We start from the raw sequence: 5,886 nt of genomic DNA on the forward strand, positions 1-5,886 counted from the left end.
ACCCCCAGGATATAACTCCAAAAGAAAAATTAATTATTTTGCTGGCTCAACCTCTCAGCACAAATCAGCCCTTTGTGACATCACGCACGTCGTCACTGGAAGGTGAGGAAGCCCGAACTGAGCCTTGTTGCACGTGGCTGAATAAGCTGTTTCAGGGGCCACAAAAGGTTGTTACCCTTGAGTCTGAGATGTAAGACAAAGATGTGAACATTTGAATAATATGGGATGTTTAAGTCACGTACTGCATCCTGAGAAAATACAAGTGAAGTTTAGTTAAGTTTCCTCAAGCAAGTTCAATTTCAAACTGAATTCTATTTTGTTGTTGTTTTATTTTTTTTTTTGCATTTCAAATTTTCACTCACAAGCACTTAAAAATAACGTCGTACAAGGGGATATGTTTTTGTTTAAGCCCATATGTACCCCCAAATGTTGCCTGCATGCAAACTGTAGTAGTTGTAGCAACACTCCAGTTCTCGATCTCCTTCGCTACTGAAAAGTTTTTCATGCAAACAGATTTCTTAAGCCTAACACTTCTGCGGTCTGTATGCAGACAATTGTTTAACAAAAAGGTGCAGGTGGGTGGAAAATTTGAAGAGGATCTAATGTTCATTACTTCAAAAGCAACCTTGGTCTCCAATGTTTTGTTTATTGAATTTTCTACATTTTTGAAAAGAAACTTTTAACCATGCAATGTCAGGGCAACTGTATATAAAATACCGCAGTGTCGTGCTTCCTTTTTAATAATCACCATCAGGACCGTTACCTCGCACTCCCTTTCAGAGAGGAGCCGCAACTGTGGTGGGGCTCCTCTACAGCGTTTCCACTGTACAGGCCCGCGGCCCTGTAGGCTTAATAGACTTGTACATTCATAAATCCTTCCCATTAGAAAGCAATCTAACCGTTCGTGCCTCTGATTAGTCATTAACGGTCCAGTTAGTGGAATGGTGAGACGCAGGTGGGTGGGCAAGTGCTTAGATCTCCGGGGTCTGCCTCCACTCGTTAATGATCAGTTAATTAACATTGTTTCAGTCCTCCAGCTTGTTTACACTCACCTGCCACAGGGAAGAGACAGAAAACAATGCTTGCAGGGGGGATGGAAGGGAGGGGACAGCAAACAAAGGGGAGTGGGCAGGGAAAAAAATAGAAAAGACCAGCGGGTGCCCGGCCGAGGAGAGGATGCGGAAACGCGCAACTCCGTCTTTGGGCTCATCAAATTTTTTTTTTGTAGCTGGAGCCGCGACACGGCTAATTCAAAGGGTGGATGTGAGATTGTGTCGCGGTGAGCGGGGGACTCGAGAGGAAGAGCGGAGGGGGAAAAAAAGAAAAGAGAACATAGCGAACACGGCAGAGGATGAGCCAAGTGGTCGCATCTCGGCTGCATCCACCATCATTAGGGATCTGTGAGGCAGCGCTCGCCTCTGTTACTCATAGCAACGCTGAACACCACGATAATAGGCTGACTGATGATTGGTCGGGCTGCCGCACTCTGGCGCGTGACCTCACTGCTGTGTGCGAGGGAGCTCACTGTGTCAGTATTTTCACAGTCCGGGCCAGTTCTGGCATTCTTTTGCAGCGTTTATCCCGTTAATGAAACAAACCGTTGCGGGATGAGCCGGTGGCGGAGCCAGAAATGTTTCCTCGGGGTGGCCACAGGGTGAGATCATGACTCACATAGGAGTGGCAATAAGCAGATGCCTGAAACGTCCATTATTATCGTTACTAGTATTTGCTATTGTTATTACACGTTGGTACTCGAATTGCTCTTGTAGTTGTTTGTATTTTTTTTTTTTTTTATGTTTTCCAGTGTGACCTTACAAGGGTCAAACTTCCTATGAATTAGAGTCCAGTAAATCTACCCCAATGTTAATATTAACAACAAACCAATATCTGGTTGTTCCTACTGTGCTGTGTCAGGGTTATGAGTCCATTAGATTTCTTCTTTGAGTGTCTTAAACAACAACAATGTTGCACGCTGAGAAAGACTTGTTCAAACGTGTTGCCTGTCAGTGAGACGAATAAACATCTTTGACATGGACACCTGAGTGTTGCTTTTTATTTTTTTGAATAAAATTGAATTTGAAATTCATTTTTATTATTAACTTATTTTAGAGTGCGTATTGCTTTCTATTTAATTTTTTTAAACAACATCCAGGCTAATCATCCAGTCAGAAATGCATGCGTTAAAACCAATAATTTACATCAATCTACAAAGATCTGACTTGAGATGCTGCAGTGTCGAAGTGTAAGGCCTTTTGTCAAATGATCCCCCCCTTGCTGTGCCCCCCGCGGCCACCACTGGGCACCACCTCGCTCCGCCCCTGGGATCCGCTCGATCGTCTGCAGGCGGTGCATAACAAACGTGCGCCTCCGTCATGTAACAGCGTATCGGCCTGCCCACGGCCACCGGTCCGAGGCCGGCCGCGTGTCTGTTTCTGTTAATATTCCGCTGTCCGTTTGTCAGGGAGATCAATAAAACGTATCACATGGCCGGCCCACGCTCCTTCCCCTCCTCCCTGTGTCTACGCTGCGTCTCCCTGGCATAAGGCTGTTTATCGAAGCTTTAAATAATGCAGATGGTAATATGATAAGTTAACAGTCAGTGTCGACGCTCAGACACTCACACGCTCTTCCCAACAGAAGACGTACACACGGCCCACGTCTTTTGGCAGGGAGACGGACACACACGCACACACACACACACGCAAAATATCGCTCGCAGTGAAATACGTATGATTCAGTTTTCTTATTTTTTTTTTCTCTCTCTCCGCTTCACCAGCGGTTTAAATGTAACGTTGGGTAAAATCTGGACTTTGTTTCCGCGCCTCCAAAAGTATTCTGGGTTAGTCATGCCAGAGAGTTGCAGCACTTGAGAGCTGGAACATCGACCTGAAGAGCTTTGCTGGTGTGCATGTCTAATGCAACCCAGTCTGGGAATACTGCCAGTCTACTGTTTTTCCACCAGTGGGGCTTTATCGGGCGCACGCACACACACACATACACAGAGGCAGAAGCAGAGAGACGGGTGTGGGGCAGTATACGTGTGCATGCCTGTGTGTGTGTGTGTGTCTGTGTGGGTGCGCGTGCGTGCGTGAGAATGCCAGAGAGACTGAGCTTTGTGGTGTGTCACTGATCTCTGCCAGCATGCACAAACACGTCCCATGTAGCCGCGGCCTGCTTGTCAAAAGTCACAAATATGCGGCGCACGTCCCCTTGATTCTGTGTCCTGTGTCATCCATCCCGTAATGCCCGTCGCCCGTAAAAGCCAGCGTCGCTAATGCTTTTCAGGCGGCCAACGCTGCACTTATACGCTGTGTTCATACACCGAGAAGAGCAAGGGGACTCCACAACAAAGGTTCAGCCGAGGCTAATGCTAATTGACTTAGTGGCTTCAAATGTAAAAAAGCTAAAGAGCTGCCTGAAGAGGTAGCCAGAGTATACGTTCAAGAAACGGTTCCACTCTCTGTTTCCTCCAACGCTCACATACCACAGGCAGTTTCTGATCTTTAATTTGTCACTAACCCGAAAGAGGTCCCGGTGACCTATCAGTACTGGTTGTGACATCACAAAGGGGCGATTTCCAGAGCGAATGTCTGTTCATTGATAGCGTGGAGACAAATGTTAAATGTGCAATGTTTTTTGTTTGAAAACATTTTTACTTTGAATTTGATAATATTTCAATATTCAGGATTTTTGGTATGAACTATCCTGCAGATATTGTACATTTGTATTTTTAACACAATTGCTGCGTTTACTTTGTACCTGTCAGTCCGTAAGTCTCAGCAAAATCGGTTAAACAAGCTGACTTTGAAACATATGCATACAGTCCCTAATTTCCTGTTACCGTGCACATGCCACCCTATTGAGAGCGTAACCAGCTATGTTATGAAATCACATTCATCGACGTACTGTACCTCAGTTTTCAAATTACTGAACAACGTTTGAACGACTGCGCACATGCAGGGCTCGAGCTGCCATCCTCAAAGAGGAACTTCTGGCTTTGTAAAAACATCTGCGCTTTGAAAGCCTAATGTCACTTTGCAGAGAAGCACAGAAATGGGCCCACACACAAACACACGCGTGCACACACACACATGCGTGCGCACACACACACACACACGCAAACACGGGCACAGTCAGGTCAGCTAATAATACATGCACTTAAACACCACTTCATTTAATTTCCATGTCATGATTATACATTGGGCAGGATTTTTTAATGCAACTTGATTAAATATTGAGGAGGACTACTCTCATATTGCATGTCCATGATATTACACCGTTCCTCTGAGGCCAGTGATGGTCTGATAAGTGTGTGTGCGCGCGCGTGCACGCAGAGTTTGTGTGTGTGTGTGTCATATTTAATGTATAATCCAAATTCAAGCATTGCATTGAGTCAAACTGATCCATTCCTGTACACAGGTTGGACCTGTTTAGGTACGTGACTGGATATTTACATATCCGTGTACAATAGCACTTACTACATGTAAATGTTATCATGTTCGTATACAAATAAGTGTGAAGTCAAATAGCTCCACCCGTGCGTGCCCACAGTCGTACATCGACACGAACAGAAGAACACAGCTTGACAATATAAGATTAGGTTAGGTATGTTCTGTGTATGAATGAGCTGTTGGACCTACGAATTAAGACACAAAGTTACCCGGTAGCAGGATTTAAACAATTATTCTTTTGTGGCTGGCCACACCCATTGCCACACTCCCCTATTTTGGCTAATCAACACCGACAGACAAGTAGTCCGTCCTTTGGATCCAGACCAACTCTCATCTAAAGGCCATTTGGAAGTCAGTGGTCTGTTGTCTTTTGTTAATAGGCCCTTAGAACTGAGAGATACTCAGACTTGTACCTCATATTGGCTACACGCCTGTTTCCACAGTACAGTGTTTTGCATGTTTTGCGTTTTGCTTTCGATGCCAACATCACCGCTGAGCAATTTACCATCGTCGATGATTTTACAAATCAATGCCTTGGTTCCAATAACATTGTGACACACACAGACACACACAAAATGTAAATGTTTTCACTTAAAATAAAAAATTTAAAATATATTTGCGTATTTACTCAATAAAAACAAAAATAATAAATAAATAATAAATAATAACGTACTAAATATCAGATTACAAGCAAATTCTACAGACTCCTACAGATTTATCATACACGCACGATTTCTTTCTTTTTATCTTTTTCAAATCATCGCTCAACCGGAACTACCAGCGTTGATTAATCAATCATCAAAATAAAAGTCTGGATGCTGACATTTTTAATGATTCCGACGATTAATCTATTTGGCACCAATGCTCACGGTCGCTTTTATCCCCCTCTATCTCTCTCTCAGACCCTCCTGTGGACAGTAATTTGGGACTCATAATAATTTTATAACGAGGCACATGCGAACTCTGCACTTTCCCAGCGGGGATGAGAGCTTCCACAAGTTTGACGCTCTACTACTCCCAAGTTTTTTCTCTCTCTCTCTCTTTTCTTTCTCGTGTACGGAAGTTTGACGTCACCACGGAGAGAGAGAGTGAGAGAGGGAGAGAGAGAGACGGGGCAAAGAGAGACACTTCAAGTGTCTTTGAACACGTTTCGCCATTAAGTCACTGATATATGGCCATTATTCCTTATTGACTGAGGCCGGGTTTTTTCTCTCTCTCTCTCTCTCTCTTTCGCTGGAACGGACTCGTGTGTCTCGCCGCCGCTGGGCCGACCGACAGAACCGTTCTCACTGGCACACAGACCTGACCTAGAATTGCTACTTAGAATTCGGGCGAAACCATCTCGCCGGAGCGGAGAGGGGTGGGGGTGGGGAGACGACGACAGGAAATCTTGACTGGGATGTAATGGAGTATAGGACCACTGGAAAGCCGTGGC

Source organism: Nelusetta ayraudi, unplaced genomic scaffold (assembly GCF_046127955.1).
Source record: "Nelusetta ayraudi isolate G7.1 ecotype Tasmania unplaced genomic scaffold, CSIRO-AGI_Nayr_v1 ptg000060l, whole genome shotgun sequence".
NCBI lineage: Eukaryota > Metazoa > Chordata > Actinopteri > Tetraodontiformes > Monacanthidae > Nelusetta > Nelusetta ayraudi.